Raw genomic sequence first — 17,028 nt, forward strand, 5'->3', positions numbered from 1 at the left:
CGTGCCCAAACACCGAAACTCCAAAAACTTACGAGCACTTCAAGGCCAAGTGGAAGCGCATCAGCCCGCCCTCCGTGAACACGAAAATTTCCAATTTTCTAAGGGTTGTTCCAGGATTTTTGGAGCTGTTCAAAAGAGTAGTTGAGATGACATCTCCTATAGTCATACCTGAACAGTCTTTCGAAGACGTGTTGGGAACCGATACCTATGAAGCATCGTTCTGCGAGCGGATCGTGCAGTTAGGATGGCGCCATCTACTGATTGGAAAAGGGTTGAAGTCATGAGACCCACCAATTGGGTGGTTCGCTCATTCCAAATTATGACTTGGCCGGGATGGCAGGTGCAGCCTCATTTAGTCTCCCCGTACATCCCATCAGACATAATTACACTTAACAGGTTAGCATTAGTAGATGATAAATGGCGGCAAGCTTGGCAAGTTATAATGGCCTGGTAGGATGCGAAGGAACCTTATCTCTTTGATGAGGAGGAGGATGTTTAAGCGGGAGATAAGGTAAGTTTTAGTTTTTATTGTCTGCTTATGTCCCAAGCAATTTAATTCTGTTAACCCCATAATGGGTGGAACTTTTATAGAGTTGCGTCAGTATTTTTATTTCCTATATTAGTATGTTCTAACCTTGTTTTGCAGATGTTCCAGAATTTCACGCGTTTCCATGGTATTTTTCTACCCTCTTTATTTAAATGCTTTGAGGACAAAGCATGCTTCTTGTTTGGGGGGCATAGAAACACGTGTAATTAAGGCATCTGTTAGGATATAGATATGTATAACATGCATTTGTTTTCAAGTTAAAAATTTCAAAAATATAAATAAATAAGTTTATGCTATACACTTAGGAATATTGGTATTGTTTTCTTTCTCTATGCTCTTAACAATCTAGAAGTCTCACGTACCTTTTGCATCAGGATAATTGTTAGAAACTTAGGTTAATATGTAGGTAATAATCTTTGCATCTATCTATAAATATATTACATGAGTATCTATGATTGTTAGCATAAGTTTCTGAAATCTAGGCTAGAGTACTTATTCTACAAATCCTGGAGAATATAGCCTAAAACCTTATATGAGCTAAAACAATTGAGAAATGACACAAGGGAGAAGTAAAATCCGGATAGAGAAATCACACGTCCACTTGCTTGATCACTATGCCATATCCTAAAAGCGAGAATTTAGGCCCTCTTTGGATCGATATAGCCGAAATTCAAACCTATGAATTATATTTCCGCTAGTCAGCCCCTCGAGCCTTTCTTTAGCCTTCCATAAACCACAAGTCCTTTACCATTCTCGTTACAAAAAAAAAACAAAATAAAAAATTCAACTTACCCAATCTAGAATAAGTCCGAGAATAAAATGAATGAAGAAAGAAGAAGAGAAAAACACGTGTAAACAAAAAAATTAGTTAGTTGCTTGGAAAAAGAAAAGAAGTTTCCATCCAAGGAAAAGAAAAAAAAAATATAGAAATAAATAAAAACTCCAAAAATAGAATAAAAGAGAGTCAAAAGCCAAAGAAAAGAAAAAGAAAAATATGGTTAAGGATGGAACAAAGTATAGAAACAAAAGAAAATAACAAGGTTTTCTCTAAGTTACATAATATGAAGACTCTATTATCTCAGACTTGTCCTTTTGAATATCCATTTCCTTCCTTCTTAAACCATCTCCTAATCCCCGCAACACCTAATAAAGACCTCTAGCTCAATTAGGAATAGGTTAGTGTGATAGTAAGTGGAAGATGTGTTTGATCGACTCCGGCTTCCTTGTTTGTCATTGAGATTGTAAGGTAAAGTGTGTCTTGCATTACACCGAGTAGCTTAAACTTGAGCGGGAAAAATCGAGTGGTTTTGTCTTGACATTTATGTGAGGACCTACTTAAGGACGCTATTCCTAGTTTTCAGAAATGAACCTGCTAGGCATTTCATAGTATTACTCATAGTATATATATTTGTATTATAGATGATTGATTATTCTGTATATATTAGTTTAGGTTTTTGACTTGGTTATTCTTATTCAATTGCTAGTGAGATGTATAGATAGTTGAGACATGAATGAGGAAACAATAGTTTTATTTCTTAGTCGTTGTAGTATAGATGAAGTTTGTGAGTACCTTCACTGGAAAACTCTCACGAGGCTATAACTCGTCCACTAGGGAATTCCTAGTGGTTTAAGGCCTTGTTGCATATGGTCAATGCAATCGCACTCAGCAAACGAGTAGTTAGAACTCCATTTTTGGTCACTTATTCTAATTTCTCATATTTGCTTGAGGACAAGCAAAATGCTGTTTGGGGGTGGTTTGATAAGAGCCCAAAATTGTAGTTTTAACCCCTTAACAATCGTACTTTTAGACCAATTATGTGAATAATATGTAAGAGTTAATACTGATTACGTGTTTTTATGCATTTCAGGCTTCAAAGTCCATTATGTACAGAAATGTGCCACTTTAGCGAGATAAAGGAGCAAAGGTCAGTTGCTAAGGAGTTATGTGATTAAAGTCCAATTTTCAAGAAGACAAAGCCTCTGTAAAGCCAGGTCAAAAGATGAAAAGTCAAAGTCCACGCAGGCAGAAACAATGCACAAAGTCAACAGAACTTCCAAAGACCATATCTTTGGACTTAGACCTCTGAATTGGGCCTACCTTACGTCAAAACGACTGGATTGGAAAGAGCTTTCCAATGGTCCAAGCCTTGGCCCAATCAGAGGAGCAGAAGTGGATAAAAAGTCTGTCAAAGTTAACTGCAGCTGAATAGGCCTTTTTAGACTGAAAATATTGGGTTTTTGGCCCGATTTTTCGGCCCAAAATATGGCTCCAAGCCCATGCACGATTTTTGGATCTAAAATTATAAAAGCAAAAGCTTGACTCTTTGTTAAGGGTAGATAGTTAGGTTAGAAAAGTAGTTAGGTTAGGAAGCTAATGTTAATGGAGTTTAGGGTTAGAAAAAAATAGATCTAGATCTAGTTTTGAGTTTTATCCCATTAATTAATTAGTTTTCATACCTTGTTTTAATATAGATTATTGAATCATTGTTACTTTTCATTAGATTAATAAAGTTAGTTGTTTTTTATAATCTAGCTTCATTTTCCATTAAACATCTATTGCAATTCATTGATTTAGTATTTGTCACTATTAGTTTAAATCAATTCTTACATGAGTAGTTTCCTTTTAAATTCGAACAAGCAAAGTTTAACCCTTTATACCATGTATTGTTTGATTTGCTTGGGAAATGATAGTATAATGATATTAGAAATTTCACATCACACATTACTCTCACATTGTTCTTTGTGTCGAGTAGTTGAATTCTAATTAAGTCTTGAGGGTTTAAGAGTGGAACGAATCCTGACTCTCTTATATTACTTCGTTATTGAGAGTAGGAATATTGATATAAACACGTATTTACGTAAAATGATTATTTGTGTTTACGCATAGATAGTTAGAATACGTAAAATAATTTTTATCAACTAGCGTAATAAATGACAATGGGTTTGTCGTCACGTCGTTGGCCTAGTACGGCGCCAATAGCAAAGTCGCTAGCGTCACATATCAATTCGAATGGTAGAGACCAATCAGGGGGTTGAATGATAGGAGCGGTAGTCAGAGCGGTTTTTAGAGTATCAAAAGCTTGTTTGCAATTGAAATTGAAGTCGAATCGTGATCCTTAGCGGGGAGATTGGTTAAGGGTCGAGCAACTTTAGAAAAATCCTGAATGAATCTCCTGTAAAATCCAGCGTGGCCTAAAATGGCACGGATATCACGAACTGTACGTGGGAAATGTAGCGAAGCAATTTTAAAAAATTTAGCCTTATCGACCTCTATCCCGTCTTCCAAAACAATATGACCTAGAACAAGTCCTTTGGTAACCATGAAATGACACTTCTCCCAATTGAGTACCAGATTTTTCTCTTCGCAACACGTTAATACTTTAGAAAGGTTGGATAAGCAGTCGTCAAAGGAATTTCCGTAAATGGAAAAGTCGTCCATGAAGACTTCCATATAACGTTCCACCATATCACTGAAAATGTGAAGCATGCAGAGTTGGAAGGTGCCTGGGGCATTACAAAGACCAAAAGGCATTCGTTTGTATGCAAAGGTTCCAAAGGGACACGTGAAAGTTGTCTTTTCTTGATCGGCTGGATCGATGACAATTTGGAAGTATCCGGAATAACCATCAAGAAAACAGTAGTAAGCATGACCGCTAAACGCTCTAGCATCCGGGTCAATGAATGGGAGAGGGAAGTGATCTTTACGGGTTCTGGCATTAAGTTTGCGATAGTCAATGCAAATTCTCCATTTCAAAGGAATGTGAGTGGAGATGCACTCACCATTTTCATTTTGTATAACTTGAATGCAGGACTTTTTGGGAACAACGTGGAGAGGACTAACCCAGTCACTATAAGAGATAGGGTATGTGATACCCGCATCAAGTAAACGTAAAACTTCCTCTCTCACTACTTCCTTCATGGCGGGATTAAGGCGGCGTTGTGGTTCTCGCGATGTCTTTCTGCCGTCATCAAGATGTATGCGATGCATGCATATGCTAGGGTCTATTCCCTTGATATCATCTAAGGACCATCCGATAGCGGAGCGGTGTTCACGAATGACATGAATCAAATGTGCCTCTTCGTCGGTAGTCAAGTGAGCAGAAATTATTATAGGGTGACTACCATCGAGATCGAGATGCACGTACTTCAATTCAGGGGGTAGAGGTTTTAAATCCGGAGTTGGAGGATTGGGGATCAAGGATTTGTGAGGGGTCATCTCTTCAATGGAAAAGAGCGAATCTGGTTTTTCTGAATCAGTTTGCAATGCAGCATTAGGGTCAAATAGTGGTACTGACTCTAATAATGCATGGACATCCTTTATGTACGAGTCATCGTCAAACTCCGGATTATCAAAAGAAATAAATTGGTGTATCTCGTCTGGGGGAAAAGAGTTTGTGAAATAATCATGTTCCAGACTATCAACCAAGCTAATCTCGCCCTCCATTATAGGATCGGGAAACTGTTTCATTAATTTGAACACGTTGAGTTCGACAGAAAGGTTCCCAAAAGACAATGTCATTGAATCGTCCCGACAATTTATGAGAGCGTTGGCAGTTGCAAGCAAAGGACGTCCCAAGATGATAGGGATGGAGTCACAGGCTACTTCAGTATCTAGAATGACAAAATGAACTGGGTAGTAAAAATCTTGGACCTTTACTATAACGTTCTCTACTATGCCCTTTAGGTACTTGATGGAGCGATCTGCTAGTTGTAGAGTCATATTGGCAGGTTTTAATTCATGAAGACCTAACTGCTTAAATAAGTAGTAGGGAAGTAAGTTAACACTGGCACCTAGGTCTAAAAGTGCAGTAGCGGTATACTTGTCGCCCAACGTGCATGGTACAGTTGGTCGACTTGGGTCCTTGTACTTTACTACACCATTGGTAGTGGTAATCGAGGGAAACTGCTCAGTGAGGAACGCTTGTTGAGGTACATTCATACGTCATTTGGTGGTGCATATGTCCTTCAAAAACTTGGCATGCTTGGGCAAATGCTTTAGCGCATCTAGGAAAGGTAAGTTTATGGTCAAATTTTTGAAGGTTTCACGGATCTCATCAAAATGTTCGTCATGTTTTTTCTTTACCAAACGGGCAGGAACGGAGCTTTTGGGCGGAATCGCGATATAAGGATCGGTGGTATCTTTTCCTAGGGGCGTGGGTGTAGATTTGGAAGGTACAACTTCGCCGGTTATAGGTTCGCGCAGGTAGGAGTTGGAAGGACGCGTCGACCGTGGCTTCCATCGATTCCTCGCCCGCATAATGATATTATTGTCGATGGTTCGCCGAAACGAGAGTGGTAATGGCATTTACCTCACCCCGGCTTGGATTACTAGATCTTGTGCATTGTTGAGTTCAAAGGCGCAGTGTTTGTAGGCTTAGGGTTTGGAACCGCTTGGCCGGGAACACGCCTTTTGACTTTTATCCCGAGCTAACAACAAGAGAGACCGCTTGGATAGAAGCTAGAATTTGATTCTCGTTGATTCATGTATGTCGGGGAAAGTTTCACCCGCTTTATCGGTACTGTGGATTGTACCGGAGGAGCAGCAGGAACTAGTTCACGGTTATTATTCACGGGTTGATTTTGGTAGCCATATCCTTGATTAAGCGGAACAAGGTTGTGGTTGTTTTGGTACCCTATATTTGTGTTGTTGGGAAAATTACTTTGCCCTTTGCCGAATTATGGAGGATTTCCTTGACAATAGGAATTGTAGTTCATGGGTGGTCGATATAGAACGCTTGTTGACACCGAGGAGCTTGTTGTTGACGAAGGTGCCCAAGCTAAATTCGGATGTTGTCGCCAAGGTGCATTAGGTATGTTGAAAGCACAAGCCTCTTCGAAGATTGGGAGGGCACTTTCGATACCAAAGGACAATAAGAATCGGGCGTGTTTCGGACTTAAGCAAAGAGGGCATGGGGAAGCGTTGGCAGCCATGACCTATTTGGGTTTTGTTCATTTACTTGTACCGAAAGAGCATCGACCTTTTGTTTAGGGACTCGATTAGAGTTTTAATTCGGATTAGGTTTGACCTCGAACATAGACGAAACTTTGGCGTGAGTGCCTTTAGAAGATCTAAAAGAATCAAGTGTTTCCCCGATGGGTGCTTCGCGAAGCCTGTTTCTCAAGAAAAGTGTATGCTTCAAAGAAATTTTGTCCATAAAACAACCGCCGCTCATGATATCTAATGTTTCCTTTTGATGGTCGAGAGACCATTAAAGAATGAACGGACTAATACAAATGGTGTCGAGTTGATGATGGGGACATTCGGAAGCGAATCAATAAATCGCTCCATGCTTCCGAAAAGATTCCCCGGGGTGCCGGGCGAAAGAATTGAATCTTTTGAAGCATTTCTGTAGTTTTCTTCCTCGAGTATAGAACTTTATCATGAATGCTTGTACGAGTTTGGCCCATATGTCAATGGATTGGCGGGCGCTTGTCCGGGCGAGCCAAACCGAAGCTTTATCGCCTAAGGTGAAGGAAACAACCTAAGCAAGACTTGTTCATTAGGTAACGGTCGGATGGCGGAAAGTGGTGACTACTTGTTGCATCCGACGAAGATGATTGTACGGTTTTTCATGGTCTAAACCATGGTAAACAGGTAACAAACCGAAAATGTTTGGCGGAATACGAAAATCACCTACAATCGCATCGAGTTTAATGCAGGAAGCAGGTCCTTCCTGTAAGGCAGTATAGAAATCCGAAAGAGGTTTCTCGACTATGAGATTTTCCTCAGCCATAATTAAATGAGATAATGGCAACGGAGATGTTTGACGAGGTTGATTTACGGAGGAGGAACTATGTCTAGGAGATAACATAAACAGTTGTTTCTTGTATTTTCGACGACGATATGTAAGTTCTAATTCCTTATGTTTACCAGACCGTAGTCTCATACAAATATAAATTTTAATTTAAGGCTCATAAGGAACGAATAATGACTGGAGGTTTTAGAATTTAGGAAGGAGGGAGGTGAAGCACGTCTTCCTGAGCTGTTGCTAACTCGAGAAGGTAAGCTAGGATAACGTGTGAATATTCCAGCAGCCAGGTCACCTGAGAGGATTGAGGGAGGTTGTCCGTGCTAGCACGTTCTTTAATTAGACAACCTCAATCTTTCAAGTTTCCTAGACACTGATGGAATAGGATGATGATTTATGATGGTGTATTATGCGGGGTATTATTAAGAGTATTAAGATGAAATTTTTAATTACTATGATTTTTTATTTTATTTTATTTTACGTAATTAATGTATTATGGAGACGTGATTACGAAATATACAATTAAAAATGATAGATGCCAAAATAGAAACTAATTAACATATACTAGTTTACGCAGAAAGTCTACACATGCAAATTTATATTACTTATACGTGCAACTATATGTAAGTTATATGTGAGCTAGGGGAATGTCGAGAACGAACTCATGCAATTGAATACCGCGTACGTGAATTGATGTAGCATACACATACAAAAATATTCTAAACAGGTGGTTTGAAACAACGCATATATCCAAATATATTCGAATCATCTTAATTGTGTTAACGTGAATATGTAATGACGAACCACATTTACATGCAAGGAGTTCTCATGCCAACATACAAATATACGAGGTAAAACAGGTTATAGCAAATAATATCCTCGACAAAGTTTGAGGAGTTTAAGAGTTTGAAACCCAAGGCGTCCGCCGATTCCTCAGATAGCGATCGACTAACTCCCCGAGCTTATGCTTACTAGAAAACAGGGACGAGAGAGTCCAAAAGAGTAATTGAAAGGAAAGTGGCTCAGACCTGAAAACCGGAGTGTTGATACTCCGGTTAGTCTCACGTGCTACTAATTCAGTCTCGTCCGAGACTCTTTTGTCTGTTCAAGATTTCAAATTCCTACGGAGTACTTAGATCGTGCTAATGAAAATAAACAAAACTTGGTTCACGATATTTTGTTAGTAGAAAAAGTTAGGGTAAAGAGTTACGAACTTCGTTAGTATTGTAAATGTAAAATGAAAATTATAAAGATGAGGAGGTAGGGGAGGGGGTTTTTATGGATGTATTCCAGTTATTACGTTAAGTCCAGAGTCCTTCGGCATGCAGCGACGCCATTTGATTAACACGCATTTTATACAATGTTTATTGGTTAGTTAAGTCTGAGGTTCACAGTCTGAAGTCCGAAGACCAAAGTCCAAGTCCGTATTAGTCGTACGTTTTAGTCAAGTTACCTTACTCACGTGGGTTTGGTAGGATAGGTCGAGTAAGGGATCGTCCAAACCTTAGGGCTCGGATAGGTTCACAACTGGAATTACAACTTTTGGTGAGTAGGATTTTTAGATTTCTTTTAGTTGGTTTAATTAATTTTACGGTAAAGCAATTAATGAAAATTACTACGGTGATTTTAATGTAGGTAAACAAAAATGGAGAAACAGGGAGAGAGTTAATCATGCTCATGCAAGAATCATTTTTCAACAGTTTACTACCACATCACTACATCTCTAATTCGTCTCGTGTTCGAAGACAACGTCGAGTATTGATCCCTAGCGCATGCCCACATCTCTAGGCCGCATTGCACTAGCATAAGGAGTTTAACTAATATCTCATCTCTGGTGTGTGTTCATATTTTAGCAAATAGATATGTAACACGTGGCAGTATCTTCTTAAGGCTTGGATATAGTCTTGGTGTGGGTAGAAAGTACCAGAACATACCTAAAGTCCAAATCCTCTTACTTCATACGTTCGGAAGTGAGACAAAAAGAAGAGGTTTGTGGGCTTTGAAACTAGTTGGAGTAGTACGTTCGTATAACCAACTCCTAACTATGAACTCCAAATCCAAAACTCAACTACTAGGATCGGAACAGGTTCGTAGGCTTTGGAACTAGTTGGAGTAGTAGGTTCGTATAACCAACTCCTAACTATGGACTCCAAATCCGGAGCTTAACTACTAGGCTCGGAGCTCTAACTACTGATAAGTGCTCAAAAAGTGTTATTTAACCCTCGATTATATCTCTTGTTTAGCTATCTTAGTGGCCTAATAGTGTTTATAAGTTGTGCTTTAAGATTCTACAGGTGAAAAAGAGAGTTTTGTAGAATATTAGAGAAAATGGGGTAAAATGGAGCAATTCGGAGCATTAAGGATCACATGGGAGGCCCGTGGACAATCATGGAGAAGGCCAAGGAATTGGAGCTATTAAAGATGTGACTTGGACCTATTTTAAAGCCTATTTGGAAGCCCAAGGCCAAAGGATTCGTTGCTTGGATCAAAAGCCCGCAAAAGAGGATAGAAGGATGGAGCAAAAGAGGGAAAATAGACTTCGAGTCCCGAGACTCATGGATCATGAGTCCGACTCAATGCTCACGTCCGGGACACATAGATCGTGAGTCCAGACGCATTGCTTGAGTCCGAGATGCATGGATAATGAGTCCGACGCATGAATCGATTAATCGTGAGCCAATTCCTTCTCAGTTTGGACATGAAGTTGGACTCTGAAAGAAGTCTATTTTTATTAGGAAACAAATGACGGTTTGGAATGCTTCTAGAGCTCATTGTAACCCCTATAAATAGAGGACCTAAGTGCCTCTTGTAATTTGCCAATTCACTTATATTCTTGTCTCCAGAACTTGAGGCAGAGATAGATTAATAATAAAAGATCGGTTTTAACTAGCTGAGTCTTAATAAATTAGTCTTTCTAGTCTTATGTTCTTCAACTCTTCTTCTTCTCGTTCTTCGTGTTCTTCCTTCTTTATGGAAGGCTAATCTTCTCCTTCAAGGGAGGAGATGAAGCCGGTGCTTAAGGTTTAATGATTCTTCTGGTTCATGGTGTTCTTCAATCAGGTTAGTTCTTTATGTTTTTAGTTATTAGTTCCATTGCCCGCACTGTGGATGGAAGTATAAATTAAGGTTTTTATTTATTGCAATCGAATATCATGCTAGTTTAGGGTTTTATTTATTGCAATTGAATATTTGCTAGTGACATGCTTTTATTTATTGCAATTGAATATAATGCTAGAATAGGATTTTATTTATTGTAATTGAATATTATACTATTATTCTCTACTTTTCTTCTAGTTGTGTAGTGTTTTAGAGTAAGGGAAGTATTCCTTGTGTTTGCCTTAGATGGTGATTCATTGAATAGCTGCCCAAGCTCACATAAAAGGAAAGAAGATACTAGTAACATAAACATAGGAATAACCTTAAGTAGAGTTATTTGTTAACGATGTTTTGTCCAAGAGGGCATCGGCACTCGCTCGATTGCCTAATTGTAGTCTACTTGTGAGAACAACCATGAAGCAAAAGGTCATTGAATCAAAAGTATTGGTGGATTCTAATCTCTTGAATTCCCTTTCTTATAAATTCTCAATAGTTTAGTTTAGTTTAGCATTAGAATCTAAAATATATAATCATAGTTTTTAATCCCTCAAAGTCCCTTTCCAGTCCTATCCTTCATATAAACATACACTTAAAAGTGGAACGATACCCTACTCATCCTTTACTTATTGAGGGATAATTAGGTTTTGATACGCTTCTCTTTTGTTCAACGACCATATACCATCTACATACACAAAAAGAGGTTGGTCAACTACTACTCCGAACCTAAACATGTTTTTCTGTTGTTTAAGTCAATAAAGGAGACCTATTTGACTTGGGAAACATGGGGCTTCTAGAAGAGTCAAGATGAGACTTCACAAGAGACGGTCTCCTAGTTAAACACTAATTGGGAAATCTCATCTATTCATCAAGATGATACTTAACAAGAGATGGTCTCTTAGTTAAACACTAATTGGGAAACCTCATCTATTCTTATAAAGAGAATAGTTGAACTACGCTTTGAGTTTGATTCCTATACACAGGATACGTAGGCAGCCATTAAAGAACGTGGTTCAACTCATCATCTTCTAAATCTCTTCTTCTTATTGATTCAATACTTCTAGTTGTTCTTTGATCATCAACAAAATCTTTGTGTTTCTTGATTAGGAAAAATCATCACACAATTGGCGCCGTCTGTGGGGACACCATACAGAATTGATTTGATTTCTTGGTCGAAATTTTTTCGGTTCTAGGTTCTCCTACCCACCAATTTTTCTTGGGTTGTTGTTTTTTAAAAAAAAAATAATTCTTATCTTCACTTTGATTCAAAATCATAGTTACTACAAGAGCCAATGTGAATCAAAGTAACGAGGGGAATAGCGAGATCAATAACCCACATGTTACTTCTCAAAGACAATCTGAACGTAGAGGAAATCATCGTTTTGGACAGGGTCGTGAAGAAGATGAGCCTAACAACGATACTCCCCAATCTGCCATAACCAACCAAGCCATCATGGATGCTGTGATGGCCGAACGTGGTCGACAAGAGGCTCGTTTGCGTTTTTTACAAGACTACTACCGCATGCGGGAGGGTCGCTCACCCCAAAGAGTAGTGTTGCCTCTTGATGGAAACTTCGAGGGGGCAGTTCCGCCACCAAGTCTTGACCATAATGAGGGTTACGTCCCCTACTTTATATCCCTTACTTCATTGGGTATCATAGCGACCAACCAAATTCGGATTATAATCTGAAATTGGATCCAACCCGACACTCGAGTTCACACGAAACTAACTTCTCTTGGTATTCAAAATTCTAGAGGTACGAGGGATGGACGTCCGAATGTGTTTTCCCGGAATCCACAACTATCAAGGTCACCCTCAGTACGAAGAAGACTTTCAGTTCCAAGGGAACCTTCATTGCCTCAGAATCCCTCAGTTCCCCGATCCAGTTTTGCAAACTCCTCCACTCGATCTTGGGATCCGGAACCATGTTATCATCGAGATGAGAACTACGAGAGTCCAGGTCTGAGGTATAGCAACGAGAGAACTCAAATTCATTAACCGACTACTCTTACACAGCTTAAGGCGCAAATACTAGAGGAATTGCGAGGTTCGAAACCGACTAAGATGGATGAGTCAGTTGTTCAGTCAGCAATCGAGGGAGACATTGGAACTCCTTTTTCACGACATGTTATGAGTGGATACATCCCCCATTATTATAAACCACCGAAGTTCTCTAAATTTAATGGCAAAGGAGATCCAGTCTCTCACGTGCTCGTTTATCGTCAAGCAATGGTGGGTCTTTCTAAGAAAGATCATTATTTGTGCCGGTATTTTGCTTCAAGTTTGACAGACTTGGCACTCATCTAGTACACGAAGCTGCCCAAGGGCAGCATTCACGAGTTTAAGGTGTTATCCATCAATTTCATTGTGAAATTCAGTTGCAACCGACCCTACATTAAAACCACTGATGCACTATTTGACATGAAGATCTGAAAGGACGAGCATATTAGGGATTTCACCAAAAGATTTAACAAGGTGCAATTGCATATTGACAACGTCGATAAGACCCTCGCCATTGTGGCCTTTAGAAAGGGGTTAGATCCCACTTTTGGTCTATACATGTCCTTGAAGAAAGAGGAGCCTACGAACATGACAGAGCTGTAGGCTCAGATCGATAAGTATGCGGAACTAGAAGAAGACCAATTGGATAGGGAATCTTCTCAAAAAGAGAGTGATAACCCGGTGTCACCTCCGTTCCTGTTGGTAGGAGCTCTGCTAGTCATTATAATGATAGGAAGTCCGAGGAACCACAGTCGGAGCACCAGTTAGTTGACAGGAATTCCTATCAAGATAAGTCCAAGAGACAGAAGACTAGTGACACGTTCGGAAGTAATAAATTACCCCCACAGGATAGGGACTTTACCACTTTAACTTATCCTTATGAGGACATCTTTGAAGTTAATTAGGAACAAGATGTTCATGAAAGATCCTCCAGCGGTGAATCTCGATGCTAACATGTACTGTTTCCAAGTAATGTTATACTACTCTTAGCTTCTAAGAGACAAAATTTTCACAAATTTGGATCTGCTTCCACTATACTGGGGGCATGATCTATGCCAATCAATTCTCAATAAAAGTTATATTTCTCTTTTCAGAGCATTGTTTCTTTTATAATTTTCTGATGTGATACTTTTTGGATGTTAGGTGAGAGATCCCATATGTTGGCCAAAGTTGTATCAAAACCTTTAGAAAGCTTTCTCGGGATGATGAGTGAAAGATCTCATGTGTTGTTTCCCGTGTGATGGAGAAAGTTTAACTTAGTTTGGTTTTATCCTCTTACAAGCAGTTCTAATGCCTTATGCTTATAAGTTTCAGTTTATGCATTAGATATCAAATCATTTATGTACTTTATAGGAAATAATACAGGGGCACACCCTACGTTCCTACAAAGTCTTATTTCTTAACAAAACTAAAGGTATTTACAGAATTGATCTGAGGGCAAACCCTATTTTCCTACAAAACCTTGTTTTTCTAAGATTCGGAATAATAATTTGTATAAAATATAATTCGACACTTTTGTCATTTTCCTTCAACAGTCGAATGTGCAACCATCGTTTGAGAGACAAGTGGGGCATCTGTGTATACATATTTATGCAAATAAAGAGAAAAGAACACCACTTCCTAGGTAGTCTGGAACTTCACGTTCGGAACTTGTCCAAGTTCGAACCTCCACTTCCTAACTAGTTAGGAACTCCACGTTCGGAACTCTACTTCCTAGCTAATCTGGGACTCCACGTTCGGAATTTGTCCAAGTTCGGAACTCCACTTCCTAGCTAGTCAAGAACTCCACGTTCGGAACTTGTCCAAGTTCGGAACTCTACTTCCTAGCTAGTCAGGAACTCCACGTTCGGAACTTGTCCAAGTTCAGAACTCTACTTCCTAGCTAGTTAGGAACTCCACGTTCGGAACTTGTCCAAGTTCGGAACTCTACTTCCTAGCTAGTTAGGAACTCCACGTTCGGAACTTGTCCAAGTTCGGAACTCCACGTTTGGAACTTGTCCAAGTTCGGAACACCACTTCCTAGCTTGCCTGGAACTCCACGTTCGGAACTTGTCTAAGTTTGGAACTCAACTTCCTAGCTAATAAGGAACACAGAAAGTTCAAGTTCGGTACTGTTCTCTCGAGTAACAAACCCGAAACTATTTTGTGGACGGAAGAATCCGAAACTACATTGTCAACTACAGTACCCGGCCTATCTGAATTGCATTGTAACTTGACATATCCGGAACTGCATGCCTCGACAATTGCATTGCCCAGTACTGGATTCGGAACTACTTTGTGGATTGAAGAGCCCGACCTTGATTGATGAGACATTATATACGCAGTAGCAACGCGCGATACTGACTTGATCAACCTAGACGTGTAGGCTCGCTAGCACACCCGATACATCAATACCAACCAACACCGGAACTATTCTTTTCAACTAATCAACACTCTTTATAACGAACCATTGTGTCTCTGAGAAGTTTAAGAAAGAAAAGAGTGAGATGGCAAATCGGCCAGCCATTCAACCAATGATCAAAGTTCGCGGCACTTTGTGGTTCACTTCGCAAAGCTTTTACAGCCGTGGCCTCGATAACTTTGCAGTTCAGATAGCAAACGAGTCAATCCCGGGGCAGCAAATAGAGTTTATTGAAATTGAGCCTTTACCATTTATTAACATGGATCTTGAAGTCAATGGAACTTATCCTCCAGTTGTTGAGGCTTTTCGACAAAAAATTCTTGAAGCTGATAGTATTCTATTTGCTTCTCCAGAGTACAATTACTCTCTTTCCCCTCCACTGAAGAATGCGATTGATCGGGCATCCGGACCTCCAAATTGTTGGGCTGATAAGCCAACTACTATCATAAAGCGCAGAGGAGGTTTCATGGGGACGATCACAATACCATTTACGCCAAGGCATTTACTCTGAGACTCAAGTATGGAAATAAAAGGAACCGGCGATTTACTTACTTACTTTCGGTATCCCACAACTCCCAAACCTTGTCAATGGCGATAAAAAGCTTCAACCACTCATTAATGGTGATACTAAAGAAAAAAAAATGAATCTTTAAGTTGGAAACATGAGCTGTTGGAGGAAAAGAGTTAGGAGCTTGCTAATATCGTTTTACTTTGGAATCATGAGCTTCGCGACTCGATTGGAAAATACTAATCAATTCTTACCGATGACAAGAACGAAGTTTCTTGGAGTAGCATTGCACGAACAAGAAGAAAGAAGAAGATGTTTTGAGCAAGTTAGCGAAGGGTATCTTTTATTTTGTTATGTTGAACAGTTCAATTAGGCAAAGCCCAATTCAAGCTTCGCCAGGCCAAGTTGCACTTCCGAGTCAAGGTGATTTAGAAATCAACTTAAGTCCGGGTAAACACGGAGCATGACAGGTGTTGCTTTCACGAAGTTTAGTTTCGGAATGTAATCCCAAGTCCGGATCTTTGTGAAACATGGAATGTTGACTTACACTAGGCTGTCATGCTAAATGGAGGCCCCCAAGGTCACTTTACAGCACAACGAGGTCTCAAGCAAGGTGACCCCCTCTCTCCCTTGTTATTTGCACTGGCTGAGGACTGCCTGAGCAGAAATATCAGCCATATGGTCAGGGAACAGAAGATTCTGCCGATGGTGGTGCATGCGAAATACTCTAGTCCGTCTCACCTTATGTTTGCGGATGATGTATTCATTTTCAGCAATGCTAACTCAAGAAGCATCAAGAATTTAGTTAAGATTTTGAACAGGTATCAGGAGTCCTCGGGGCAGCTCGTAAACAAGGACAAATGCAAGATCTTTCTCAGTCCTATGAACAATAGAAGAAAGAACCTTATCAAGGGGAGTCTGAACATGAATGAAGGTACCGCTTCCGTAAAAAAATATCTAGGGTTCCTCTCATCAGTGGGAAAGTAACCAAGGCGGCTCTAACTCCTTTGATTGACAAAATCAGAACAAGAGCCACAGGGTGGGCTGGGAAGATGCTATCATTCCAAGGAAGGGTAGTGCTAGCTAAGCATGTCCTTAATAAGATCCCTCGTCCACAACATGGCCATGTACAAATGGCCAAAAGCGGTGGTAAAGGAATGTGAAACAATTATCGAACTTTATCCGGAGTGGCAACCCAAATGGAGAGAAGGCTATCACCGTATCTTGGGAGAAATCATGCAAACCAACAGAGGAAGGAGGACTAGGAATAAGGAGGCTCAAAGATATCAATCTTTCCATGCTAATGAAACAAGCTTGGATTTTATTGACTGAAGAAGGAGATTGGCCAGAATTCATGAGAGGTAAATACACTAACCGAACTGGAGGTTGGTCCAACTTCAAAACTTCAACAGTTTGGACGGGTATTAAATGGGCGCTCAATGAAATGGCACCTCTACATGGCTGGAATGTTGGGAATGGAGAGACAATAAATATCTGGAGGGAGAATTGGCTGCTGCAAAAACCCATATGTGATTTTTTCCAGGAGGAAAGAACAGAGATTCTAAAGTATCAGGCTAGACTTAGTGAATTCATTCAGGGGGATCGATGGGCTTTCTCCATTGAAATGTCGCAAGTTCTTCATCACTTGGGAATTGATATTTGCTAAGCCGCCACAAAATGATAGTTCAAAAGAGGATTCAAGAGTTTGGATGGCTTCTACAACTGGGA

The 17,028-nt window shown here is 39.8% G+C and overlaps 1 pseudogene; it reads left to right on the plus strand.

Annotated features, from left to right (window-relative positions):
• The first annotated feature begins 14,877 nt into the window (after nucleotides 1–14,877).
• LOC147479677 (NADPH:quinone oxidoreductase pseudogene) lies at nucleotides 14,878–15,303 on the plus strand (annotated as a pseudogene).
• Nucleotides 15,304–17,028: the final 1,725 nt, after the last annotated feature.

The sequence above is a fragment of the Coptis chinensis genome, chromosome 8, assembly GCF_015680905.1.
Source record: "Coptis chinensis isolate HL-2020 chromosome 8, ASM1568090v1, whole genome shotgun sequence".
In the NCBI taxonomy this organism is placed as follows: Eukaryota; Viridiplantae; Streptophyta; class Magnoliopsida; order Ranunculales; family Ranunculaceae; genus Coptis; species Coptis chinensis.